This window comes from Lepus europaeus, chromosome 15 (assembly GCF_033115175.1).
Source record: "Lepus europaeus isolate LE1 chromosome 15, mLepTim1.pri, whole genome shotgun sequence".
NCBI lineage: Eukaryota > Metazoa > Chordata > Mammalia > Lagomorpha > Leporidae > Lepus > Lepus europaeus.
This window is the reverse complement of record NC_084841.1, coordinates 27,725,216-27,753,104: the sequence shown is the minus strand read 5'-3', so window position 1 is coordinate 27,753,104 and position 27,889 is coordinate 27,725,216. Positions and strand designations below refer to the sequence as shown.

Here is a 27,889-nt window from a genome sequence, read left to right as displayed (position 1 = left end):
ACGTGAATGTGTTTATTCCCTCACTGTTAAATAAATTATGTTCCTATTTGCGTGTAATATTACTATCTACTTAGTGTTTTTACCTCTGTGGGAGATAAGAACACGGATTGGAAATCATTATATTCATTGCCCAAATCACTTAGGTCATAAAGACAGTGTGCTCTGCCGGCACCACAGCTCACTAGGCTAATCCTCCGCCTGTGGCGCCGGCACCCCAGGTTCTAGTCCCGGTTGGGGCGCTGGATTCTGTCCTGGTTGCTCCTCTTCCAGTCCAGCTCTCTGCTGTGGCCCGGGAAGGCAGTGGAGGATGGCCCAAGTCCTTGGGCCCTGCACCCAAGTGGGAGACCAGGAGGAATCACGTGGCTCCTGGCTTCATATCAGCGCAGCGCGCTGGCCGTGGTGGCCATTTTGGGGGTGAACCAACAGAAGGAAGACCTTTGTCTCTCTCTCTCACTAACTCTGCCTGTCAAAAAAAAAAAAAAAAAAAGTGTGTTCTTAAAAGGCAGTTCTCCTTTGATCCCTGGAGTTACTGCAAGAAGATGGTTACAAAAGGGTAAACCTGACGTCTCTTGACCTTCCTCTGCTTCCTGGTTGAAGGTGCGGCTGCTCACTCCGACCTATGCTCCACATCACTGTCCTCCAACTGCCTCGCGGTCCCCACCAGAACCGAGTCAATGCCACCGCCATGCCTGTGACTCCCAAAACTGTAAGTGAAGTAAACCTCCTTTTGTAAATATTTTAAGGAATTAATACATTAGATTCTTTAAATATTTTGTGGAATTCAGTAGTAAAACAATTAAGTTCTGTCATTTTCCGTGATGAAATGCTGTTAATTATTGCTTCAATCCTGTTGCTTGCTATAGGTCTGTTTAGATTTTCTAGGTATCTCCTTGATTTAATCTTGGCCGGTCATATGTGTCCAAGAATTTATCCACTTCTTCAAGGTTTTCCAGGTTATTAGTATACAGTTCTTCTAGTAGTTTCTTATGATCCTTTGTTTTGTTTTTCATCTCATTTTATTTCAATTTTTTCTTTTTTTCTTTGGCTAAAGGTTTGTCTGTTTTGTTCTCAAAAAACCAGCTTTTGGTTTTCTTGATATTCTGTATTTGTTTTTAGTTTCAATTTCATTTATTTCTGCTCTGATCCTTATTATTTCTTGCATCCTGCTGATTTGGAGTTTGGTTTTTTCCTGTTTTTGTGTATCTTTGAGATGTGTCATTAAGTCACTTGAGACATTTCTTTTAATGTAAGCACTTAATGCTATCAGCTTCTCTCTTAATACTGCTTCTGCTGTATCCCTCAGGCTTTGGTATGTTGTGTTTTCATTTTCATTTATTTCAAGAAAGTCGATGATTTTCCCCTTTAATTTCTTCAATGATCCATTAGTCACTCAGTAGCATGCTGTCTAATCTCCATGGGTTGCTGAATGTTTCATTCTACCTTTCTTGATTTCTAGTTGTATTCTTCTATGGTCTGAAAAGATATGTGGTATGATTTCAAACTTTTAAATTTACCGAGACTCGATTTGTGGCCTAATGTGGTCTATTCTAGAAAATGTTTCATGTGCTGAAGAATGTGTATTCTGTACCTGTTGGGTGAAATATCCTGTGAATGTCCACTAGGTCCATTTGCTCAACAATATCGTTCAACTCCAATTTATTGTTGATTTTCTGTCTGGATGATTTGTCCATTGATGAGAATGAACTGATGGAGTTACCCACTGTTATTGTCCTGGAGTTTATCTCTTTAGGTGTAATGGTACTTGCTGTGTGTATCTGGGTGGTCTTTTTTCGCTGTCCAATGGAGTCTCTGTTCTTTTCTGTCACTTCTCCACTGAAAATTTGTCCCCTGGAAACGTAGTCCTTCCTTTGTCTTTCCATAGCCTTCTGTGGCTGGAGTCAGTGAGACTTCTCACTATTTAGCATACTTTTCTTCAAAAGTAGCTTGTCACAAATATTTTGCTATAGTTATAAACAATTAACTAATACAGAGGGTTTTTAGAAAAAATAAAGCTGTGTATATCTCCTTTATAAAATATAATAATGATCGGCTGCTTCCCTGACCTCCAAATCTGAATGATCTCACTTAGAGGGCCACGTGGGTACAGATAGGAGGACTTATAGTCAATCCAGAGCTTGATGGAAAGTACTAGAAAAACACAAGTCATGCTTTAGGTTTCTAGGAAGTTTTCATGGTCAATGTCTCATCGACTGTGTATTCAGAGAGTGTCAGCTTTGTTGATGGAGCATAGCACACTCTCACTAGGTGGCTTGGTGCTGTGTGAACACAGCTGGGCCTTAGCTCTGCTGAATGAACAGTCCCCATTAGACTCATTCCATCAGCACAGCTGCAAGTGGAACCACTGTAGGATTCAACATTCAGAATGCCTGACAGAGGCTGGTGTGGTGGCACAGCCAGTAAAGCAGCTGCCTGAAGTGCTGGCATCCCATACGGGCGCCAGTTCAAGTCCCAGCTGCTCCACTTCCAATCCAGCTCTATGCTATGGCCTAGGAGAGCAGTGGAAAATAGGCCAACCCCTTGGGCCCCTGCACCCACCTGGAAGACCCGGAAGAAGTTCCTGGCTTCGGATCAGTGCAGCTCCCGCCGTTGCAGCCATCTGGGCAGTGAACCAGTGGATGGAGGACCTCTCTCTCTCTTTCTCTGAAACTCTGCCTTTCAAATAAATAAATCCCTACAAAAAAAAAAAAAAAAAAAAAACAAACCTGGCCTTCCTGTCTGCCAGCAGCCATTGTAAGCCAGGATGGGCATGTACAACTACATCCAGGAGCTATGGAGAAAGAAGCAATTGGATGTGATGCGCTTTCTCTTGTGAGTCCGTTGCTGGCAGCACCACCAGCTCTAAGCACTGCACAGGGCGCCCCACCCCACCTGGCCCAACAAGATGTGCAGACTGGGCTACAAAGCCAAACAAGGTTATGTTAGCTATAGGATTCGTGTGCACCGTTGTGGTCACAAGTGCCCAGTTCTGAAGGGTGCAATGTACGGCAAGCCTGTCCGTCAGTGGTGTTAACCAGCTGAAGTTTACATGAAGCCTTCAGTCTGTTGCCGAGGAATGAGCTGGGTACTACTGTGGAGCTCTGAGAGTCCTGAATTCTTACTGGCTTGGTGAAGATTCCACATACAAATTCTTTGAGGTTATCATCATTGATCTGTTCCATAAAGCCATCAGAAGAAATCCTGACACCCAGTGGATCACCAAAACCGGTCCACAAGCACAGGGAAATGCGGGGGCTGACATCTGCAGGCTGCAAGAGTCACAGCCTTAGAACCACAAGTTCCACCACACTATTGGTGGTTTTTTCCATGCAGCCTGAACAAGGCGCAATACCCTCCAGCTGCACCATGACCGCTAACTCAAGTAATGCTTGTAAAATTCACACCTAATAAACCATTTAGGACAGTCAACATCTGCTTAAATGGGTTATTTGGCTGTTAAAGCTAGTCTGCCAATAATTTCATGAATGTTTTGTCAAATTATGAAAGTTAAAAGTGCAATAATGTTTGAAGACTAAGTGGTGTGGCTGGCGCCATGGCTCAACAGGCTAATCCTCTGCCTTGCGGCGCTGGCACACCGGGTTCTAGTCCCGGTCGGGGCACTGGATTCTGTCCCGGTCGCTCCTCTTCCAGTACAGCTCTCTGCTGTGGCCTGGGAGTGCAGTGGAGGATGGCCCAAGTCCTTGGGCCTTGCACCCCATGGGAGACCAGGAGAAGCACCTGGCTCCTGCCTTCAGATCAGCGCAGTGTGCCAGCTGCAGCGGCCATTGGAGGGTGAACCAATGGAAGGAAGACCTTTCTCTCTCTCTCTCTCTCACTGTCCTCTCTGCCTGTCAAAAAAAAAAAAAAAAAACTAAGTGGTGTATCTTGTTTCTAATATGATAAACTTCGTCTTATTAGGGGATTCATGTGCCCATGTTTAAAACATGCTGTGTGGTAAAGTAGGTGTAGAATCTTTAAAAGAGGGAAAAAATACCTGATAAAATGTCTTGCTGATGCTCACTAATTTTCCACAGGACATAACAAGATGATGAGGGGCCAGAACCTCTCAGCACAACTGCTTCCTCTGTGTCTGTGCTGAATTTAGTGTAGAAAGCTGCCCTGGAAGGATTTCTAAAGCCTCTACCACAGAGCCAGCACTGTGTTATGTATGGTGGAGCAGGAGAGGAAGACGGGGCCTCTATGAAGGTATTCAAAAATCTCATAGAAAAACAGAATTCATGGGGTCAGCATTGTGGAAGAGCATGTTAAGTCACTGCTTGCAATGCTTAGCTAGCACCCTGTGGCAGAGTGCTGGTTCAAATCCTGGATGCTTCACTTCCTATCCAGCCCCCTGGTAATATGCCTGGAAAGACAGCATAGACAGATCCAAGTGCTTGGGCCCCTGCCACCCCTGTGGAAGACCAGGATGGAGTTCCTGGCTCCTGCCTCAGCCTGGACTAGCCCTGGCTGTTGCAGCCATTTGGAGAATAAACAAGCAGATGGAAGATTTCTTTCTGTCACTCTGCCTTTCAAATAAATAAACATTCTTAAAAAGAAAAAGAGAAATAGAGTTAAAAATGAGTGATTTTTGGTGCAAAAAAGTATGATATCCATGCATATGTGGGGGTCCTCAAAAAGTTCATGGAAAATATATAGCATGAAAAACTATGTATAGATTTCAAAATTCCATTTTCCCCAGACTTTTTAAAACACCAGTGTCTGCCCTCAAACACTTGAGAGTCTCTTCAAAGCCCAAGACAGGGCAGTTTGCCCAGGTTGAGGACTGTGAGCTTCACAGGGACTGTCCCTGTAGCACCACGACAACCCTGTGATGAAGGAGACTGTGGTGGGCAGAATAACGCACCTCCCACCCTCAGACACACCCTGTCCCAGTCCCTGAAGCTGTGAATCTGTTTCTTCACGTGGCCGAGGGAGATTGAGCTGGGGTGACCCAGTGGGTCCAGTGGGAGAAGATCACCAGAAGAGACATGAGGAAAGCAAGGTCTGTGTCACTGAACAAGATATAGAAAAATGCTGCTACTCATTAAAGTTTTTTCAGAAAGTTATTTTCCATCATTATTATAAAACATGTACTATTATAAATACATTAATGCTTTAAATTTTCTCAGTTTTAATTTTAATGCAGCAAATATCAACTGATATCCATAACACAAAATCTCTTGGGTTCTCACTTTTTAGGAGTATAAAATATTTGAGAACTGTTCTAATTCAAAGTTGTCATTTTTTCATTCATTCTGCAGGAGGTTCTTCGTTTTTTAATAAATTCCAGATATTGATCTTCTGCTGGCAGTCTTTACAGGACAAGTAAATGTCAGCAGCTTGTTTGTTTATTGACGTCCGTATTGTCTTACAGAATTTGTAATCTGGATGTAGTTCCATTTTTCTTTAAGGATGTACTTTTTCTGTCTTGATTGATTGATTTGGCACAGACAGAGGGCAGGATAGCTATTTGATCTGCTGGTTCCTTTCCAAATGCCTACAATGGCTGGGGCTGGGCTGGGCGAAGACCAGGGACCATGACCTTGAACCAAACCAAGGTCTCTCATGTGGATGGCAGGAACCCTATTACTTGAGTCATCACTGTTGCCTCCAATGGTGCACATTAGCAAGAAGGTAGAATTGAAAGCAGAACCAGAACTCAAACCCGATAAACCAATATGGGATGCAGGGGTCCCAATCACTGGGGCAAATGCCCACCCTCTGTTTTGTTTTAAAGAAATCTTTCCGGGGCCGGCACTATAGTGCAGTGGGTTAAAGCCCTGGACTGAAGTGCCGGCATCCCATATGGGAGCCAGTTCGAGGCCCAGCTGCTCCACTTCCAATCCAGCTCTCTGCTATGGCCTGGGAAAACAGTAGAAGATGGCCCAAGTGCTTGGGCCCCTGAACTCACATGGGAGACCCGGAAGAAGCTTGTGACTTCGGATCAACACAGTCCTGACTGTTGCGGTCAACTGGGGAGTGTACCATTGGGTGGAAGACCTCTCTCTCTCTCTGCATCTCCTTCTTTCTCTGTGTAACTCTGACTTTCAAATAAATAAATAAAATCTTAAAAAAAAAAAAACTTTCCTTTTATAAAACTGAAAATAATCTTACAGATTCTCATTTTAAAACTTCACTTTTTACATATATTTTTAAAAGATTTGTTTGAAAGTCAGAGTTACACAGAGAAGGAGAGGCAGAGAGAGAAAGGGAGGTCTTCTATCTCTGGTTCACTCCCCAGTTGGCCACAATGGCTGGAGCTGCACCCATCTGAAGCCAGATGCTTCTTCCTGGTCTCTGACACGGATGCAGGAGCCCAAGGACTTGGCCATCTTCTACTGCTTTCCTAGGCCATAGCAGAGAGCTGGATTGGAAGTGGAGCAGCCAGGACTCGAACCGGCGGCCATATGAGATGCCGGCACTGAAGGTGGCAGCTTTACCCGCTATGCCACAGTGCCAGCACCCATATTTTAGTCTTTAATTCATGTAGATAGTACAAATTATGTTTTTACGCCAAAACCTTGCCCCAGTCTATCAAAAGTCAAGTTCCCATGTATGCATTGGCCTTTGTGACCTTGATGATTTCTTCCATCAATGTTTTCTAATTTTCCTTGTAGACATCTTTCATTTATTTGATTAAATTTATTCCTGGCTGTTTGATTTATATGTGGGGGGGTGTTGAAGTTGATTTCTTCTGAGAAGATTCGTTCTGAGAGAGGAGCGTGGTGGGGGCAAGAGGCACGGAGTCGCCACACAGACCCCGGGAGTTGGGTGAAAGCGGGCCAGAGAGGAGCAGCCCACAGACTCGTTTATTTCAGTTGCTACAGCTGCTTATATAGCCAAGGCAGCCAATCCGGTCAAGGGGCAGTCTATGCCCTAACCAATCACAGCCTGTTGCCAGGCAGTTTCTGAAACCATCCAATCACAGCCTGTTGCCAGCCAGGCTCTTGTTGCCAGGTAGTTTCTGAAGCCATCCAATCACGGCCTGTTGCCAGGCAGTTTCTGTTGTCAGTGGCCATCTTGGCATCACCTTCTCATTCCACCACAGGGGGGCTATTATGAAAGGGATTTCTTTCTTGATTTCTCTTTCAGTGATTTAATGATTAGCATATAAAAATGTTTTTCTATGTCTGTTTTATAACTGCATCTTTGCTAAATTGGTTTATTAGATTTTGGTGGAGTGTTTAGCTTTTTCCATGTACAACATCATATTATCTGCAAGCATGGATAATTTTACTTCCTCCTTTCCAATTTTGATGCCCTTTCTTTCTCTGTAATTGCTCTTGCCACTGCTTCCAGTACTATATTGATTAAGAGTAGTGAAAGTAGATATGCTGGGGCCAGTGCTGTGGCTCAGTGGGTTAATGCCCTGGTCTAAAGTGCTGGCATCCATATGGGTGCTGGTTCAAGTCCCGGCTGCTCCACTTCCGATCCATCTCTCTGCTGTGGCCTGGGAAATCAGTGGAGGATGGCCCAAGTCCTTGGGCCACTGCACCCACGTGGGAGACCCTGAGGAAGCTCCTGGCTTTGGATCAGCACAGCTCTGGCAGTTGCAGCCAATTGGGGAGTGAACCATTGGATGGAAGACCTCTCTCTCTCTCTCTCTCTCTGCCTCTCCTCTCTGCGTAACTCTGACTTTCAAATAAATAAATCTTTAAAGAAAAAAAAAGTAGATATGCTTATCTTGTTCTAGATCTTGGGGAAATGCTTTTAACTTTTCCCCATTCAGTATGATACTAGCTGTTGGCTTGCCATATATGGCCTTGATAATTTTGAAGTATGCTCCTTCCATATCTAATTTGTGGAGAGTTTTTTTTTTAATCAAGAATGAATATTGAATGTTATCAGAAATTTTTCTCCACATCTATTGAGATGACTATAATATTTTTGTTCATTCTGCTGATGTGATTCTTGACACTTTTTGATTTGCAAATTGAGTCACTTTTGCTTATCTGGGATAAATCCCATTTGATCACAATGTGTCTTTTGGCTGTTTTCAGGTTCAATTTGCTAGTATTCTCTTGGGAATTTTTGGCTCATAAAAGATAGAAATCTGTAGTTCTCTTTTTATGTTGTATCTTTGTTCAGTTTTGGTGAAAGAGTGATGCTGGCCTCATAAAAAGAGTTTGGCAGAGTTCTATACTATTCAGTATTTTGGAATAGTTTGAAAAGTATTGAAGGGGCCAGCGCTGTGGCATAGCTGATAAAGCCACTGCCTGCAGTGCAAGCATCCCATATGGGCGCTGGTTTGAGACAATGGCTGCTCCACTTCTGATCCAGCTCTGTGATGGCCTGGGAAAGCAGTGAAGATGGCCCAAATCCTTGGGCCCCTGCACCCACATGGGAGACCTGGAAAAAGCTCCTGGCTTCAGATTGGTACAGCTCCAACAGTTGCAACCAACTGGGGAGTGAACCAGCAGATGGAAGACCTCTCTCTCTCTGCATCTCCTTCTTTCTCTGTGTAACTCTGACTTTCAAATAAATAAATGAATCTCAAAAAAAATTGTTGTATAAAAAAAGTAATGAAGTTAGTTTAAATGTCTTGTAGATTTCAATAGTAATGCTATCAGGGCCTGGACTTTTCTTAGAAGAATTTTAATTAGTGCTTCAATCTCATTCCTTATTATGAGTGTGTTTAAATTTCCTATATCTTTCTTGATTTAATCCTGGTAAGTTATATGTATCCAGGAATTTATCCACTTCTTTGAGGTTTTCCAGTTTATTAGAATGTAATTTTTCATAGTAATTTCTTATGATCCTCTGTATTTCAGTGCTGTCAGTCATAATGTCTCCTTTTTTATCTCTAATTTTATTTGAATTTTTTATCTCTTTAACTGTAAGTTTGGCTAAAGATTTGTCTATATTGCTTATGGTCTCAAAAAACCAACCTTTTCGGTTTATCTTTCATATTTTTCAAGTTTCAATTTTATTTGTTTCTACTCTGATCTTGATTTCTCATCTGCTGATTTAGGATTTAGTTTGTTCTTGTTTTTCTACATTTTTGAAATGCATAGAGCATTTATTGGAGTTTTTAATTTAAGCACATAGTGATATAAACTTCCTTTTTTAAAAAAGATTTATTTATTTAAAAGTCAGAGTTACATAGAGAGAGAAGGAGAGGCAGAAAGAGAGGTCTTCCATCCGATGGTTCACTCCCCAGTTGGCCACAACTGCTGGAGCTCTGCTGACCCGAAGCCAGGAGCTTCTTCCTGGTCTCCTGTGTAGGTGCAGGGGACCAAGGGCCTGGGCCATCCTACATTGCTTTCCCATGCCACAGCAGAGAGCAGAATCAGAAGAGGAGCAACTGGGACTTGAACCAGTGTCCATATGGGATGCCAGCACTGCACTGGCCCCTAAACTTCCTTCTTAATACTGCTTTTTCTGTATCCCACAGATTTTGATATATTGCACTTTCATTTTCATTTATTTCAAAAAAGTTGATTTCCTTTTTATTTATTTTATTTATTTGACAGGCAGAGTGGACAGTGAGAGACAGAGAGAAAGGTCTTCCTTTTTCCGTTGGTTCACCCCCCAATGGCCGCTGCAGCCGGTGCACCGCACTGATCCGAAGGCAGGAGCCAGGTGCTTCTCCTGGTCTCCCATGGGGTGCAGGGCCCAAGGACTGGGCCATCCTCTACTGCACTCCCGGGCCACAGCAGAGAGCTGGACTGGAAGAGGAGCAACCGGGACAGAATCCAGCTCCCCGACCCCGACCAGGACTAGAACCTAGGGTGCTGGTGCTGCAGGCGGAGGATTAGCCTATTGAGCCGCAGCACCGGCCTGGGCCTGATTTCCTTTTTAACCAGTGACCCATTTGTCTAATTTCCATGTATTTCTGAATGTTCTATTCTACTTGTTGATATCTAATTTTGGACAAGGCCAAAAGCAAAGTGGAAGTTCTCTCCTCCCTTTATAGAAAGGTACATCCTTGTTTGGCTACTTCTTTCCACTGGGGTCTCATTCACAGAGATCCTTCATGTAGAACATTGTTTGCCACAGTGTCTTGGCTTTCCATGCCTAAAATGCTCTCATTGGCTTTTCAGCCAGACCAGGAAGCCTTAAGGGCTAATTCTGAGGTCAGAGTGTTACTAAAAGCAATTGTTATCCTATGAGTATGCTGGGCAGACTTCTTCCCATGTTGGACATTTTCTCCTTTTTAATTCTATTATTGCTGGGCAGTTGATTCTATTTATACAATCTCTTTTACACTTAATCCTATCTGTATGTTCATTTTAACACTTAATATGATCATTGTAACAATTAAGATGACATTTTTACCACCAATTTTAATGGTATTTAGAGTCCCATGACAAGTTTTTAAACTGTACCCTTAGAAGTAAGTCCCTATGAGTGTATGCAGAACTATACAGTCTTACAGCTATAAACTTCCTCCTCCCTCTTATTCCTACTTATTTTTTTGCTTAAATCTATTTTCAATTGACTTTATACCCATATGATTAACTCTGTTAAGAGTTAAACAAATAGTATGAAGAAAAAAAAACTGAAAAGACAAAATGAAACTATTCCTCTACAGTCAAGACAAGGGAGCTCAAGTCATCTCAAAGTGTCGATTTCACTACTACAGATTTCATTTTAGGTGCTCTATTTGTTCTCACAGATCAGGTAGAATATATGGTATTGGTGTATTTGGGACTGGCTTATTTCATTAAGTATGATGTTTTCCAGATTCATCCATTTTGTTGTAAATGATCGGATTTCATTTTAAAAAAAGAATTTTTTTAATTTCATTTTTTTGTGTAGTATTACATAGTGTAACATATCCCATAATTTCCTTATCGACAGGCACTTAGGTTGATTCCATGTCTTAGCTATTGTGAATTGGGCTGCAATAAACATGGAGGTGCAGATAGCTCTTTTATTTACTGATTTCATTTCCCCTGGTAAATTCTGAGGAATGGGGTGGCTGGGTCATATTGTAGGTCTATATTCAGATTTCTGAGGTATCTCCATACCATTTTCCATAGTGGTTTTACCAGTTTACATTCCCACCAACAGTGGATTAGGGTACCTTTTCCCTCACATCCTCTCCAGCATTTGTTGTTTCTTGATTTCTGTATAAAAGCCATTCTAACTGGGGTGAGTTGAAACCTCATTGTGGTTTTTATTTGCATTTCCCTGACCGCTAGTGATCCTGAACACTTTTTCATGTGTCTGTTGTACATTTGGATTTCTTCTTTTGAAATATATCCGTTTAATTCCTTGACCCAACTCTTAACTGGGTTGTTTGTTTTGTTGTTGTGGAGTTTCTTGATCTCTTTGTAGATTCTGCTTGTTAATCCTTTATCAGTTGAATAGTTTGCAAATAATTTCTCTCATTCTGTAGGTTGCCTCTTCACTTTCCTGACTTTTTTTTGATGTACAGAAACTTCTCAATTTGGCTTTGATTGCCTGTGCATCCAGGGTCTTTTCCAAAAAAATCAATCACTGTGCCAACATCTTCCAGTTTTTCCCCAATGTTCTCTAATTTGGTGGTGTCAGGTTATAGATTTAGATCTTTAATCCATGTTGAGTGGATTTTTGTGTAAGGTGTAAGGTAGGGTCTTGCTTCATTCTTCTGCATGTGGAAATCCAGTTTTCCCAGCACCATTTGTTGAATGGATTATCCTTGCTCCAGGGATTGGTTTTAGCTCCTTGGTCAAATATAAGTTGGTTGTAGATGTTTGGATTGATTTATGGCATTTCTATTCTATTCCATTGGTCTATCCATCTATTTTTGTACCTGATCCAGGCTGTTTTGATTATAACTGCCTTATAGTATGTCTTGAAATCTGGTATTGTGATGCCTCCGGCTTTGTTTTTGTTGTATAGGATTGCTTTAGCTATTTGAGGTCTCCCGTGTTTCCATATGAATTTCATCATTTTTTCTAGATCTGAGAAGAATGTCTGGTATTTTTGATTGGTATCTCATTGAACCTGTAAATTGCTTTTGGAATAATGGATATTTTGATGAAATTGATTCTTCTAATCCATGAACATGGAAGAATTTCCTTTTATGTATCTTATATTTCTTTCTTTAATATTTTATAATTGTAGAGATCTTTGACATCCTTGGATAAATTTATTCTGAACTATTTGTTTTTTTGTAGCTATTGTGAATGTGAGTGATCTTAGAAGTTGTTCTTCAGCTATAGCATTGTCTGTGTATACAAAGGAAGTTGATTTTTGTGTATTGACTTTATATCCTGCTACTTCACCTAACTCTTCTATGAGTTTCAATATCTCTTAGTGGAGTCTTTTTGATCCCCTATATATGGAATCATGTCATCTACAAATAGGGATAATTTGACATCCTCCTTCCCAATTTGTATCCCTTTGATTTCTTTTTCTTGTATAATATTTCTGACTAAAACTTCCAGGGCTATATTGAATAGCAATGGTGAGAGTGGGCATCCCTGTCTGGTACTGGATTTCAGTAGCAATGCTTCCAACTTTTCCTCATTCAATGTGATGCTAGCCATGGGTTTGTCATAAATTGCCTTGATTGTATTGAGGAATGTTCCTTCTATACCCAATTTGCTTAGAGTTGTCATCATGAAAGAGTGTTGTATTTTGTCAAATGCTTTCTCTGCATCTATTGAGATAATCATATCGTTTTTGTTCAGCAGTTTCTTAATGTGATATATCACATTGATTTTGTGAATGTTGAACCATCCTTGCATACGAGGGATAAATCCTTTGTCTAGGTGGACAATCTTTCTGATGTGTTACTGGATTCAATTGGCTAGAATTTTCTTGAGGGTTTTTGCACCTATGCTCATCAGGGAAATTAGTCTGTAATTATCTTTGGTGCATTTTTTTCAGGTTTAGGAATGAAGGTGATGCTGACTTCAAACAAAGAATTTGCTAGGATTCCCTCCATTTCAATTGTTTTGAATAACTTGAAAAGAATTGGAGCTAGTTCTTTAAATGTCTGGTAGAATTCAGCAGTGAATCCATCCTGTCCTGGGCTTTTCTTTGTTTTCTTTATGACTGATTAAATTTCTGCCTTGGTTATGGGTCTTTTTAGGTTTTCTATGTCTTCCTGGTTCAATTTAGGTAGGTTGTATGTGTCCAGGAATCTATCCATTTCTTCTAGGTTTCCCAGTTTGTTGGCCTAGAGCTCTTTATAGTAACTTCTGATGATTCTTTTTATTTCTGTGGTGTCTATTATTACATTTGCTTTTTCATCTCTAAATTTATTGATTTGGGTCTTCTCTCTCCTTTTTTTTTTTTTTTAGTTAGGCCAAAGGTGTGTCAATTTTGTTTAGTTTTTCAAAAAACCAGCTCTTTGTTTTGCTGATCTTTTAAAATTTTTTTATTCAATTTTGTTGATTTCTTGTCTAATTTTAGTTATTTCTTTTCACCTCCTAGTTTTGGGTTTGGTTTGCTGTTTTTCTTGTTTTTCTAGATCCTTGAGATGCATTGATAGCTCATTTATTTGGTGCCTTTCCAATTTCCTGATGTATGTACCAATTGCTATAAACTTTCCTCTTAACACTGCTTTTACTGTATCCCATAAATTTTTATATGTTGTGTTGTCAGCTCCATTTTGTTTCCAGAAATTTTTTTATTTCTCTTTTGATTACTTCTGTGACCCACTGATCATTCAGGAGCATGTTGTTCAGTCTCCATGTGTTTGCATATGCTCTAGAGATTCCTGAGTTGCTGATTTCCAGCTTCATTCCATTGTGGTCTGAGAAGATGCATGATATGATTTTGATTTTTTTTTTAATTTTCTGAGGCTTGCTTCATGGCCTAGTATGTGGTCAATCCTAGAGAAAGTTCCAGGCACTGCTGAAATGAATGTGTATTATTTAACTTTAGGAAGAAAAGTTCTGTAGATATCTGTTAGATCTGTTTGGTCTATCGTGTTGATTAAATCTGCTGTTTCCTTGTTGATTTTCTATCTGGTTGACCTGTCCATTGCTGGAAGTGGAGTATTAAAATCCCCTGTTAGTATATTGGAGTCTATGTCTCCTTTTAGATCCCTTAATGTTTCTTTTGAATAGCCAGGTACCCTGTAATTGGGTGCATATGTGTTTATTATAGCCACATCTTCCTGTTGAATTGATCCCTTAATCACTACATAGTGCCCTTCTTTGTCTCTATTCACAGTTTTGTGTTAAAGTCTATTTTTTCTTTTCTTTCTTTTTAACAGGCAGATTGGACAGTGAGAGAGAGAGACAGAGAGAAAGGTCTTCCTTTTACCGTTGGTTCACTCCTCAGTGGCCACTGCAGCTGGCGCACTGCGCTGATCTGAAGGCAGGAGCCAGGTGCTTATCCTGGTCTCCCATGCGAGTGCAGGGCTCAAGGAATTGGGCCATCCTTCACTGCACTCCAGGGCCATAGGACTGGAAGAGGGGCAACCGGGACAGAATCTGGCACCCCGACCGGGACTAGAACCCAGTGTGCCGGTACCACAGGCAGAGGATTAGCCTATTGAGCTGTGGCGCCGGCCTATTTTTTCTGATATTAGGATTGCTATGCCAGCTCTTTTTTGGTTTCTGTTGGCATGGAATATTTTTTTCCATCCTTTCACTTTCAGTCTGCAGGCATCTTTGTTGTTGAGATTTGTTTCTTGTAGGCAGCAAATAGATGGGTTTTGTTTTCTAATCCGTTCAACAAGTCTGTGTCTTTTAACTGGCAAGCTGAGGCCACTTACATTCAAGCTTTCTACTGATAAGTAACAACTTTACCCTACCATTTTCCCAAAAATATTCCTATCTTTCACTTTGAGTTTCTTTTGAACTTTTACTGAGAGATTTTCTCCCTTTACATTCTTTTGTAGTGATAACCATGTTTCTGTGTTTCACGCTTCTGTGCAGCACATCCTTAAGCGTCTTTTGTAGGGCTGGACAGGTAATGACAGATTCTTTCAATTTCTGTTTGTTATGGAATGTGTTTATTTCACCCTCATTCATAAATGAGAGCTTTGCAGGGTATAATATTTCTGGGTTGACAGGTTTTTTTCGCTTAAGACTGATTATATCTTGCCATTCTCTCCTAGCCTGTAGGGTTTCTGATGGGAAGTCCACTGTGTGTCTAATTGGAGATCCTCTGAAAGTAATCTGGCATTTCTCTCATGCACATTTTAGAATCTTTTCTTTGTTTTACTGTGGTGAGTTTGATTACAATGTGTAATGGTGAAGCTCTTTTCTGGTCATGTCTATTAGCAGTTCTATATGCTTCCTGTACTCATATCTCCCTTTCTTTCTCCAAATTAGCGACGTTTTCTGTTATTATTTCACTAAAAGTGCCTTCTAATCTTTTCTCTTTCCACATCTTTAGGAACTCCTAGAACCCATTTGTTGTGTCATTTGATAGTATCCTGTAGATTCCCAACAGGGTTTTTTTAGATTTCTAATTTCCTCTTCTTGTCTTTGGTTTGTATAATTTCCTGTGCTCTGTATTCTAAGTCCGATATTCTTCTGCTTACTGTTTCTGTTGTTAAGGCTCTCTGCTGCATTTTTTACTCATTCTATTGAATTCTTCATTTCATTTTGATTTAAGTTCTCAATTTCATGGGAGAAATTTTCTTTCATGTCCTGTACGGATTTCAGTAGTTTGTGCATTTGCTTCTAATAACTGATAAGATTACATAGAAGTATTTTTTAATTCCATTTCTTGCATTTCTTCTATCTCATCATCTTCACAATCCAGTATCGAAGTATTGTGTTCTTTTGGGGGCATCCTTATTCTTGGTTCTTGAATTGGTGAGTTTGTTGTTAGGCATTTGAGTAGATATTTGTCGGTTTCTTCTTTTGTTTTTGTTTTGTTTTGTTTTAGGCCTATTATGGGTACAGCCAGGGAGCTCTGTTCAGTTCTCTAGGATTAAGGGCGTGCCTGGCCAGCGCCATGGTTCAATAGGCTAATCCTCCTCCTGCAGCACCGGCACACCGGGTTCTAGTCCCAGTCAGGGTGCTGGATTCTGTCCCAGTTGCCCCTCTTCCAGTCCATCTCTCTGCTGTGGCCTGGGAGTGCAGTGGAGGATGGCCCAAGTGCTTGGGCCCTGCACCCCATGGGAGACCAGGAGAAGTACCTGGCTCCTGCCATCGGATCAGCGCAGTGCGCCGGCCGCAGCGCGCTACCGCAGCAGCCATTGGAGGGTGAACCAACGGCAAAAGGAAGACCTTTCTCTCTGTCTCTCTCTCACTGTCCACTCTGCCTGTCAAAAATAAAAAAAGCAAAACAAAACAAAACAAAACCTTGGTTTTTCAATACGTTCAGCCAATCTAAATCTTTTGGTTGAGGAATTTAATATATTTACATTCAAGGTTATTATTCATAGATAAGAACTAACAGGTGATTTTGTTGATTGGTTACGGATTATACCTGTTAGGGAATTTTGTAGTGTCATATGGTTTCCTGATGTTTACTTCAAATGCAGGATTTCCTTTAGAATTTCTTGCAAGGCCGGTCTGGTGGAAATAGATTCTCAGTTTTTATTTATGAGAGAAATACTTAATTTCTTCTTCACTTCTAAAGGTTAGCTTTGCTGGATATAATATTCTTGGTTGAATTTTTTTTTCTTTTAAGACCTTGAATATATTACCCTACTCTCTTCTCACCTGTAAGGTTTCTACTGATGCATTGAAGATCTTTTTTGTTTGAACCTGCTTGGGGTTTTTGTTTTTTAAAAAAGATTATTTATTTGGAAGAATTACAGAGAAGATGATGCAGAGAAAGAGAAAGAAAGGGAAGGAGGGAGGGAGGGAGACAGAGTAATGGCCGGGACTGGGCCAAGCCAGGAGCCAAGAGCTTCATCCAAGTCTTCCACACTGGATGCAGGGGCCCAGTGACTGGGGCCATTTTCTGCCGCCTTCCCAGGCACACTAGCAGGAGCTAGATTGAAAGTGGAGCAGCCAGGACTTGAATTCAGCAATTTTACCAGCTATGTCACAGCACCCACCCCTTGGGGTTCTTTGAGCTTTCCTGTATTTGGATGTCCATGTATCTTTAAAGACCTAGGGAATTTTCAACTATTATTTGATTTATTGGGCTCTTAACGCCTTTTTTAAAAAATTTTTATTTGGCAGGTAGAGTTATAGACAGAGAAAGGTCTTCCTTCCATTGGTTCACTCCCCAAATGGCCACTACAGCTGGCACTGCGCTGATCCAAAGTCAGGAGCCGGGTGCTTCCTCCTGGTCTCCCATGTGGGTGCAGGGACCCAAGCACCTGGGCCATCTTCCGCTGCCCTCCCGGGCTACAGCAGAGAGCTGGACTGGAAGAGGAGCAACTGGGACTAGAACCTGGGGTGCCAGCACCACAGGTGGAGGATTAGCCAAGTGAGCCATGGCGCCAGCCCCTCTTAATGCCTTTTTCCTTCTCTTCTCCAGGAATCCCCACAATGTGAATTATGTATAAGTTGTATCACTTATTTCACATAGACTTTCTTCATTCTTTGTAATTCTTTTCTCTTTATTTTTGCCTGATTGTGTTATTTCAAAAGTCTTATCCTGGGACCGGTGTTGTGGCACAGGGCATAGAACTGCTGCCTGCCTTCCATGTGGGCACTTGTTCAAGTCCCGGCTATTCCACTTCTGGTCTAGCTCCCTGCTAATGTCCTGGGGAAAAAAAACAGCAAAAGATATGCCTAGTATTTGGGCCCCTCACACCCACAAGGGAGACGGCCCAGTCCTGGCTATTGCAGCCATCTGGGGAGTGACCAGTGCATGGGTGGAAGATCTGTCTCTCCCTTTCCCTGGAACTCCGACTTACAAATAAATCAATCTATTAAAAAAAAAAAAAGTCATACTCCAGATCAGAAATTCTTCCCTCCACTTGATCTATTCTGCTATTAAAGCACTCAGTCTATTTTATTTTTTATTTCAGTGATTGAAGATTTCATCTCTGAACTTTCTATTAGCTCTTAATGATTTATTTCTCCTTGGTGAGCGTTTCATTCATGTCACTCATTTCTTTAAGCCACCTGACTATATTCTTTTGCATTGAGTTTCCTTGCAATCATTATTTTGAACTTTTTCTGACATTTCATAGACTTCCTTAAAGATCTAATTCTGAAGAACTATTGTGTTCTTTTGGAGGTCTCACGCTAGCTTGCTTCTTAGGTTCCTTGTGTCCCTATGTATGGAGTATGCTTTATGGGAAAAGATTATGGTTAAGATGGAATGCAGAATATCACTTGTTGCTCTGGCTTTGGTTCTATGTGAGCATATAAATGTAGCCTCTGAGTGATTCCTTTTGTTTTAATCACAGTCAGCTATGTCTATAGCTAACAGAGTGGTCTAGTCTACTGCAGTTTGTATGGGTAGAAGCGTGATTTTGAGGTGAATGTGGACATCCTAGAGTGTGTTGTCCTCAGCCCCCTGAGAGTTGGAAGTCTGTTACACTGGGTATTTTGATACAGCCAGTGCCTTGTTGCTGGTTTTGAAGGAACCGGAAGGGGCTGTCCCCTTGCCCCACTGGAAGCCTGAAAGAAGCTGGGGCTTGTGGCACCAAAGCTTTGGCTGTTGGAGTATGTGATGTACATGGGCTCCTCCTCAGGTCCTGCTAGGGGAGTGCAACTGGTACTGGGGCTTACAACTCTAACAACCATAGTTCCAGGACCAGGAGATGTGAACTGAACCCGCTGCAGCCCCACAGGCTGACGACAAGGCATACAAATTCTGCACTGGCAGGCATGCATCTAGAGAGGGGGAAAGCAGGCAGGTTCTTCCCTAGGTCTCCTGGGTAGATTCTACTGGGTTTGAGGAAAATAGTACTGTTACAGTGCTGGCATTGCAGGGTACACTGAGCTCCTTACCCATATCTCCCAGGGTAGAGATCAGGTGTTGGGGATAGTGGTAGCCACCTGTCTGGAAGTGAGTATGGATTATCCAAAGCATTTAATACCAGCATCAACAGTCAGAGTTCCACAAAGCACATAAGAGCGTTGCTGGGGGTTGTGTCCAGGACTCCCAGCACCAGGAGTGGAGAGGGAAAGATGGTACTTCATCAGTCTGGATTGTTTATGGGTTGCTGATGATGCTAGCCCCAAGAACTGAGGGGAATCCTCCCAGTTCATGTAAAGTACATAAGCGTAGCTCTGGTGCTTATTCCAAAACTTCCACAATGGCAGGATGCAGGGTATCTCCTTCTACCCACAAGTCTCCCTGTCTCCGGCTCCCCTCACTGGTGACAGTGGAACAGAGATCAGCTGAGAGACTGCACTACTGAGTGCTGTGCTCTGCTCTGCAGGGGTGAGGGTGGGGAGAGAGGCAACATGGTTTCCTTCTTAAGAACCCAGCTGTCACTCAGACTCCCGTCAACTCCCCAGGCTGGAATTTAAGTCACTGGGGATACTGTGGAATTCTCCATCAGGCGCTAGTGATGGTGGGGTGTGTGGCAACTTCTTCCTGCCTTGACCTGGGAAGATGGCATCTCCCAGCAGGCAGCTGGTTGTGCCTCACAGCCGCCTCATCAGCCTGACTGTCCTCCTTCCCTGCTTTCCCACAGAGTCTCTGTTCTGTTCCATCACTTCACTGAAAATTTGTCAGCCAGCCCCTGGAAATGATACACTTCTGACGTAGCGTGCGTTCTGACTGCTCAGCCAACTTGGATCCAAGAACTGAGTATAAAGCCCTGTTGATTTTTAAATCTACCTATTCTTGACCGGGGATCCCAGGGAGGTGGTGACATTTCCAAAGCCATGGAGACTCCAAGTCTCTAGTAGGAGAAGAGTCGCATTTTTACACTCTGCCTTTTTCGGAGAATACCTAAGGAAGCTGACTTGGGGTCTGGAATCCTCAGATGGCTAGGACTGCCTCTCATAACCGCCCCAGGTTGAGAAGACTCATGAAATCAAGGAAGTTCACCTGCTTCTCATAAAATTGTGGAAAACTTGAGATTCAGAGAGGAAAACATCTGTTCAAGGAGATCTGGGGAAAAGTGACTGGCAGGGACAGGCATATGGCACCGAGGTCGAGTCACTGCTTGGGGTGCCCACATCCCATACCCGAGGGCCTGGTTCCTGTCAGTGTGTACAGTGGACAGCAACAGATGGCTGAAGTATTTGGGTCCCTGCCACCCTTGTGGAACTCCTGGATGATGCTCCCAGCCGCTGGCTTCTGCCTGGTCCAGCTGAGCTGTTGGAGTATTTGGGGAGGGAACCAGTGGCTGCAAGATCCTCGCCTCCCCCCAACCCTTCCACATTCCTTGGTGTACTCCAAGGCATGGTTGAAGAATGAGAACGAAGTTTATAATGGGCTTCTGGATGTCGAGCACTCTGTTACTGGTATAATGTTTCATGTAATTTTAACCACTAACCTATAAAATAGGCATTTTATTTATTCTACTTTAATGGAACCAGACTCAAAACTTTAGTATGTCAAAGTCAACAAACCTTGTAAATTCCAGTATTAGATTTGACCCCATGTAGATACAACTTTAAGACCCGTACTCTCCCCATCCTGCTCCTATACAAATGGAGGATACAACCATCTTTAAAAAAAAAAAAAAAATCACTGGGAACTGAGTGGACTCCCATAAACAGATTACTCCAAATAGAATGGGACCATTCCCTTGGCAGATGCCTCCCACACCATGTGGTTGACTTGTTGCTTTTTTGTTAAGGGAAGGTATCAGGAAGGACCAAACAGAAACATCAAAGCTTGGAATTCTTGAGATGTTCTCTTAGCTGAGCCAATATTCTGGCTTGGCTTAAAAATTCAGTGGGTCTTGGGCTAGTGTGGCACTGGCATGAGCCTTCAGTGAGGCTCCTCCAGTGCAGGACATATCACCCAGCCTGGCCCCAAGCACAGGCCGGCTGCAGCTCTCACAGGAAGTGCATGCTAATGGCACTGAACAAACTCATTTAGTGTTCAGAAACACATGAAGTTACTTAATGGTATTGCCAACCCCTTCGAGTTTAAAGGTAAACTCAAGAGTTTAAGATGTGTCATGGACAATTTTGGAGTGTGGTCTTGTCACGACATAAGCTATTCTCTCCATCGTTGCTAGAACATAAGCAGATATACTTTCCTGGGTGGGCTATGCAGATCAAAAATCCACGTGGGTAGTCCCTTTGAGTCAACAATTCCACTACTAGAACTCTATCCTAAGGGGAAAAACAAATAATAAGGCAGCATAAAGGTAAACGCAAGGATATCCATTAGAATGTGATGGTAGAAAACCAGAAAGACTAAATAGCCATAAATTTGGGGTTGATTAAATTAGACAATCATAAAATATGCAGCCTTTAAAATGTTATTGACATGGAGCATGTGCAAAATATATGAAGTGAAAATCTAAGTTTTAAGACAATATCTAGAGGACAAGCTCAGTTTTGTAAAACCATTCTGCCTAGAAGTAGCCTTGCTAGGTGTAGACTATGACGGTCATGTGTGGCATTCCAGGCGGTCTATCCTCAATTATTTGGAATGTTTCACAGAGAACATTTCCAATTCCATTATTGAAACATACATGTAATTTTCAAAGTAACCAGAATGAAATTAGCTTCTGAAAAACTGTTTTTCTGAAAAATAAGGCTTATTTTAAACTATAGATGAAAACTATGGCAAATTGTTGCTAACAACCTCACCAGAAACACTAGAGCATGACTTTACAAAAGTATGAATTATTAAGTTGAAAATAAGTATCTGAAAATATATAGAAACTATCTACTACTTCATCTAAATGCTAAGAGTCGCCGAGAACTTTTCATTTTTTAAAAATTGTTAGAAACTCTTAGTAACATTCAAATGATTTGCACTACAAAGGATAATTTGAGCCTTTTTTTTTTTTAAGATTATTTATTTATTTATTTATTTGACAGGCAGAGTTACAGAAAGTGAGAGGAGGAGAGAGAGAGAAAGGTCTTCCTTCCGTTGGTTCACCCCAATGGCCGCCACGGCCTGAGCTATGCTGATCCAAAGCCAGGAGCCAGGTACCTCCTCCTGGTCTCCCGTGCAGGTGGAGGGCCCAAGCACTTGGGTCATCCTCCACTGCACTCCCGGGCCACAGCAGAGAGCCGGACTGGAAGAGGAGCAACTGGGACTAGAACCCAGAGCCCATATGGGATGCCGGTGCCGCAGGCAGAGGACCAGCCAAGTGAGCCATGGCGCCGGCCCCTCAGACTAGTTTTAATGGCAAAGTAATTATCTATACAAATGCACTGAGCCTTGTAACATAATTAATAACCACTGATCTTCAAAGACATCTTCCAGCTTTAGCCTTTAAGAATTTCATTTCATGGCCGGCGCCACGGCTCACTTGGCTAATCCTCCGCCTGTGGCACCGGCACCCCGGGTTCTAGTCCCCGTCGGGGCGCTGGATGCTGTCCTGGTTGCCCCTCTTCCAGCCCAGCTCTCTGCTGTGGCCCGGGAGTGCAGTGAAGGATGGCCCAAGTCCTTGGGCCCTGCACCCGCATGGGAGACCAGGAGGAGGCACCTGGCTCCTGGCTTCGGATCTGTGCAGCACGCCAGCTGTAGCGGCTATTTTGGGGGTGAACCAACGGAAAAGGAAGACCTTTCTCTCTGTCTATTTCTAACTCTGCCTGTCCAAAAAAAAAAAAAATTTTTTTTCATTTCATTTGGGTTAGAATTTCAATATATACAGTAATACAGTTCAGAATTATTTTAGGATTAACTTAATCACAGATTTCTCTTCAAATTATTTCACTGGATTATTTCAGAAAACAAAGCAAACAGGTAAATAAAGCCAGAAAATTTAAGAGGCTATTGAAAATAAATGACCGTAATTGAATGCCTCCTCCATGCTCGGCATTGTACTCTCACTGAAGACTAATCTTTACATTTCTGGAAGACTGGTCTGGTCTCTATTTTGCAAACTAAATTAAAAATGACTTCGAGTGACTTGCCCAACACCATCCAGCGCGCAGAACTGGAATCCAATCCAAGGTCTCTGAGGGTTAGCGGGCCATCTGCCCTTTGAAACTCTTCCCTTCTCAGGCTAATGCACAAGGCAGAACGTGCACCAGTCAAGGACAGAAAGTTTGAAACAACTGTGGCTTCAATAACGTGAAGGTTTTCTCTGAGTGCAGAAGTAAGTGGGCAGGGCTCCTAGGGTCCCTTGCAGGGATGGGGAATGCCTGGCCCACGGGCCGTATCAGGCCCACAAAATCACTTTGGCCCTACCAAGGCAAATGAAGGCAGGATTCCAAAACCAGTAAGCCTCTATCAGGCTGATTTTTTGTGTTTGTTTTTTAATATTTAGTGGCAGAGTGGACAGTGAGAGAGACAGAGAGAAAGGTCTTCCTTCTGTTGGTTCACCTTCCAATGGCCGCTGCGGCCGGTGCACCACGCTGATCCGAAGCCAGGAGCCAGGTGCTTCCCCTGGTCTCCCATGCGGGTGCAGGGCCCAAGCACTTGGGCCACAGCAGAGAGCTGGACTGGAAGAGGGGCAACCGGGACAGAATCTGGAGGCCCGACTGGGACTAGAACCCAGTGTGCTGGTGCCGCTAGGCGGATGATTAGCCTATTGAGCCTCGGCACCGGCCCAGGCTGATTTTTAAGTTGATCATTTTGTATGGCCCATGAATGATGTTACAGATACCCAAATGGCCCCTGGCAGAAAAAGGTTCCCCACCCCTGCAGGTGTCAGCGTCTGAAGCGCCTAAGCTTTTGTTGCTCTGCCCTGATGATCTGTGAGCCCACACATAGGCTCCAGCCACTCCTCTTCATTCAAGCTGGCAGAAGGCAGGAGCAAGGTATAAGCCGTCTTTAAGGACACGTCCCAGACGTTGCTGGGCTGCAAGCCAGAACTGACATCCAGCAGAAAGGGAGACTAGAAAGGTAACCTTCACATCCCAGAGGGCTTTGTACCCAACTACAAACCAGAGTTCTGACAGGACAAATGTTGGGGGGGACAATGACCTATGCCATGCTGTGCTTATGGAATATGACAAGAATAAAAGGAATTTAGACCCCCATATTCCCCTGCACGTAAGTCAACATTCTGCTGGTGAAGTGGAGCATTAACCTGCCTTTGTGTGTTTGAACTATCTGTAGAGAGTGACAAATTCCCATGTGCTCCCATCCAGAATTAACAGATACTAATGATTCCTTAGATATTACAATGAGAAAGCAAAAAGGCCTTGGTAGATGAGGCTGCTTTTGCAGCCAGGCCCAGTTCCACTTCTTTCCAAGAGGCCATTGCTTTTCTGAACGTCTTTTCCCATTGCTGTTTCTATGCTTTATATAAATATCAGCACAGAATTCTAAAGCTATAACAGCACATATTTCATTTTCTGCAAAAAGATGATCTTTCGACGGCTATCCACATTCATATTACAGATTGTTTATTCTTAACTTCTCAGCTGTTTGCCAACTTGTAAGCAGGCCAGTTTGTCCAACTTTTTGACCATGAGCAATCTGGATTATTTTCAGCTTTTCCTACAAAAAGTAAAAACTTGAGCTGAGCACATCTCCTTGTATGCACGTGCATGGAGTTCTCTAGAGCACTGTTTCTGATTTTAATGAGCATGTGACTTGCCTAAGAGATCTTGTGAGCCACAGATTCTAACGTGGCAGGCAGGGATGAGCTGCCTGGTGCAGCCCATGCTGCTGCTCTAATGACCACACTTTGGTCAGCAGAGCTCCAGTTATGCACCCAGAATGTTGGGTCATTGGCTTTGCAAATATTCAGCTTCATCATCAAATTGAACTAACCCTTCCTCCAAAAGAAATGTTTCTCTCTCTCCATTCTTGCCAACACTTGGCCTTACGAGACTTCTTTGCCAAGCTGAGATCAGGAAAGAATGATTAAGTCACATTTCCCTGACTCTAAGGGACAGTGACCACCCTTTTCACACTTCTGGACTACTCAAGTTTCTTCTCATATACAGCTTACCTATTTTCTTTAAAAAAATTTATATATTAGTAAGGCAGAGTCCAAGGCAGAAGTCGAGAGAGAGGAGGGAGGCAGGGAGAGGGAAAGGGAGAGGGGGAGAGACAAAGGGGGAGGGAGGGAGAGGAGAAAGAGAAGGAGAGAGAATATGAATCTTCCATCCATTGGTTCACTCTCCAAATGGCCACAATGGCTGGAACTGGGCCGACTTGGAGCCAGGAGCTTCTTCTGGATCTCCCATGTGGGTGCAGGGGCCCAAAGATGGGCCATCCTCCACTTTTTTCTCAGGTGCATTAGCAGGGCTGGATAGGAAGTGGAGCAGCTGGGATTTGAACTGGTGACCACATGGGATGCCAGCACTGCATGTGGGGGCCCATTTTTCTAATGTAGCCATTTGAAGGATCCTGGGGATTCCTTGAGACCCATTCAGAGGGCCTGCAAGGACCCTCCTTTTCCAATTCCTTATCCAGGCGAGGCTGGATTTTCTTGCTATACTTTAACCCAAACAGAGTAAACTGACTGCAGGAACAGGTATGAGAATCTAGTTGTCTTTTACTAAGGTAAACATTGGAACTTTACAAAACTGTAAAACATCACTCTCCTCAGTAATTTTTCCCGTAATTATTTACCATCTATTCTTAAATGAATTCATTTAACCTTTCTCAATTTTAATTCTAACACATTAAATATCCACATAAACACACAGAAAAACCTTTTAAAGCTCTCAATTTTTTAGTCTATAGGGGTCTTGAGACTGATATCTGAGAACTGCAGCTCCAATGCTGTCATTTTCTCACTGATTTGTAGGGCATTTTGTTTTTTAAGGTACTTTGGACACTAATCCTTTGTCAGTTACTTGTTTACATTCTAACGTCTTCTCCCACTCTGTAGCTCGTCTCTACTTATGGCGCCTTTCATTCTCTGGAAGTCTTCATTGTGAAGCAGTCCTGTTTTCCTAGAGGGTGTGCTTTCATGTCCTGTTGTAAAGAAATCCTTCTCTTTTGCAAAACTGTGAAGATAATCTTAGATATTCTAAGTTTTGTTTTTCATATATGGGGGGAAGAGTGTAACAGTACGTGTTGTTTCCACCATAAAGACACAGTCACAATGTCAGAAACCAACTTTTCATACATGCATGGGCCTCTGGGCTCCACATTCTCAACAGCTATCTGTTAAGTTATTCTGGCATCCACCACACGTTAATATTTTCAAAATATTCTTTGACATTCTTGGGACAAATGCATGCCTCTCCCTCTGTCTTTCAAAACTATCATGATTCTTCCTAAAAGCACTGTTTTCCCCCCATGTAGCAAGCCTGGGGTTTAACAAAAGGATTCCTGAGTGCAGAGTCAAGGCAGCTGCCCCCACCCAGCTGGGGCTGTGGAGCTCCTGGGTCCCCAGCTCAGCTGCTTCTGTGGAAGCAGAGACCTGACAGTCATCTCGACTTTCTCTCTCCAGCCCTAAAAGCTTATAATAATTTTAGTACAAAGACATTAAACAAAATTAAAGGCTGAAAAATGAGCTAATTACTGAGCAAAGATCCTTCAGTGTTACAGATTATGGAAAACAGAACTTGTCAGTTAAACGTCCTATTATTTCATGTTGAAATTTAGAATTAGCACCATAACAACATTCTCAGGGCTATGGGTTGCTCTGAAATAAAACTACAGCCTTTAAAAAAAAAAGTCTTATTTATTTGAAAGTCAGAGCCACTCAGAGAGGGAAAGAGAGCGAGAAGGAGAGGTCTTCCTTCCACTGGTTCATTCCCCAAATGGCCGCAATGGCTGGAGCTGCACTGATCCAGAGCCAGGAGCATCTTCCAGGTCTCCCACATGGGTGCAGGGGCCCAAGCACTTGGGCCATCCTCCACTGCTTCCCCAGGCCACAGCAGAGAGCTGGCCTGGAAATGGAGTAGCTGGGTCTCAAACCCATGCCCTTATGGGATGCTGGCACTGCAGGAGGCAGCTCCAATCACTATACCACAGCACTGGCCCCACACTACAGCTTTCTGTAAGAATTTTATTTTCTGTATGAGTTTAATAACAATTTCAGGGAAAACCTTATACAAAAATTAATTTCTAACCTGGGAATACTGCAGGGGAGGAATCAGAATATAAACTTACAATACAATCCTCCTTTAAGTATTCTTATAATAGCAAAGTACCAATATTGCTTCAGCAGCAATCAAATGGACATGAACTCTACTGTGACTAAACTTCTACCAACTCATCTGTTTAACAACTTTTGTGACCAAAGTCAGAAATCAGGAAAATGGCTGTGGTTAAGCATATTGCTTCCATTTTGAAACAGGGAAACTCTAAATGGGCTTTACAGAGAACTGCCAAGTTGGGTATCGACTGAATTATAGAAAGATTTCCTCTAATCCTTTCCCTCCAGAAACCTCACTCTACATATCTCCACAGCTGAGCTAACTGCAATCAAGACAGTTACTACTGACCTTAATGAGACTGTTGTAAAGTGTGTGCCGTGTACTGTGCCTCAAATGAAATGGAATGTCGGTGATTCACCCACACTGCTATTTTGCCCTGACATAAAATGGGGTATGTTCCCATTTTCCTCTTCAGAAGCAAATTTAGAAAGCATATATATATATATATATATATATATGCTATTTTTTTTTTTTTGACAGGCTGAGTGGATAGTGAGAGAGACAGAGAGAAAGGTCTTCCTTTTTGCCGTTGGTTCACCCTCCAATGGCCGCTGCGGCCGGCACATCTCGCTGATCCAAAGCCAGGAGCCAGGTGCTTCTCCTGGTCTCCCATGCGGGTGCAGGGCCCAAGGACTTGGGCCATCCTCCACTGCCTTCCCGGGCCATAGCAGAGAGCTGGCCTGGAAGAGGGGCGACCGGAATAGAATCCGGCGCCCCGACCAGGACTAGAACCTGGTGTGCCGGCGCCGCAAGGCGGAGGATTAGCCTGTTAAGCCACGGCGCCGGCCTAGAAAGCATATTCTTATAAAACTTACTGCAGTTGGTTTAAAATGCATATTTCTGTCTGCAAATATTTAAATGGAAAAGATTTAAACCCAATAATATTTTATATAATGCCATTTTGGTTTAAAAAGGAC

The 27,889-nt window shown here is 42.7% G+C and overlaps 1 long non-coding RNA gene and 1 pseudogene across 1 annotated transcript in view; both read left to right on the top strand.

Annotated features, from left to right (window-relative positions):
- Positions 1–27,889, top strand: part of LOC133774644 (uncharacterized) — a 41,515-nt gene that overhangs the window by 11,356 nt on the left and 2,270 nt on the right. The window contains exon 5 of the long non-coding RNA XR_009868106.1: positions 598–706. This is a non-coding gene — a long non-coding RNA (uncharacterized LOC133774644). The remainder of the gene's footprint in view (positions 1–597; positions 707–27,889) is intronic.
- LOC133774239 (large ribosomal subunit protein eL15-like) lies at positions 2,762–3,374 on the top strand (annotated as a pseudogene).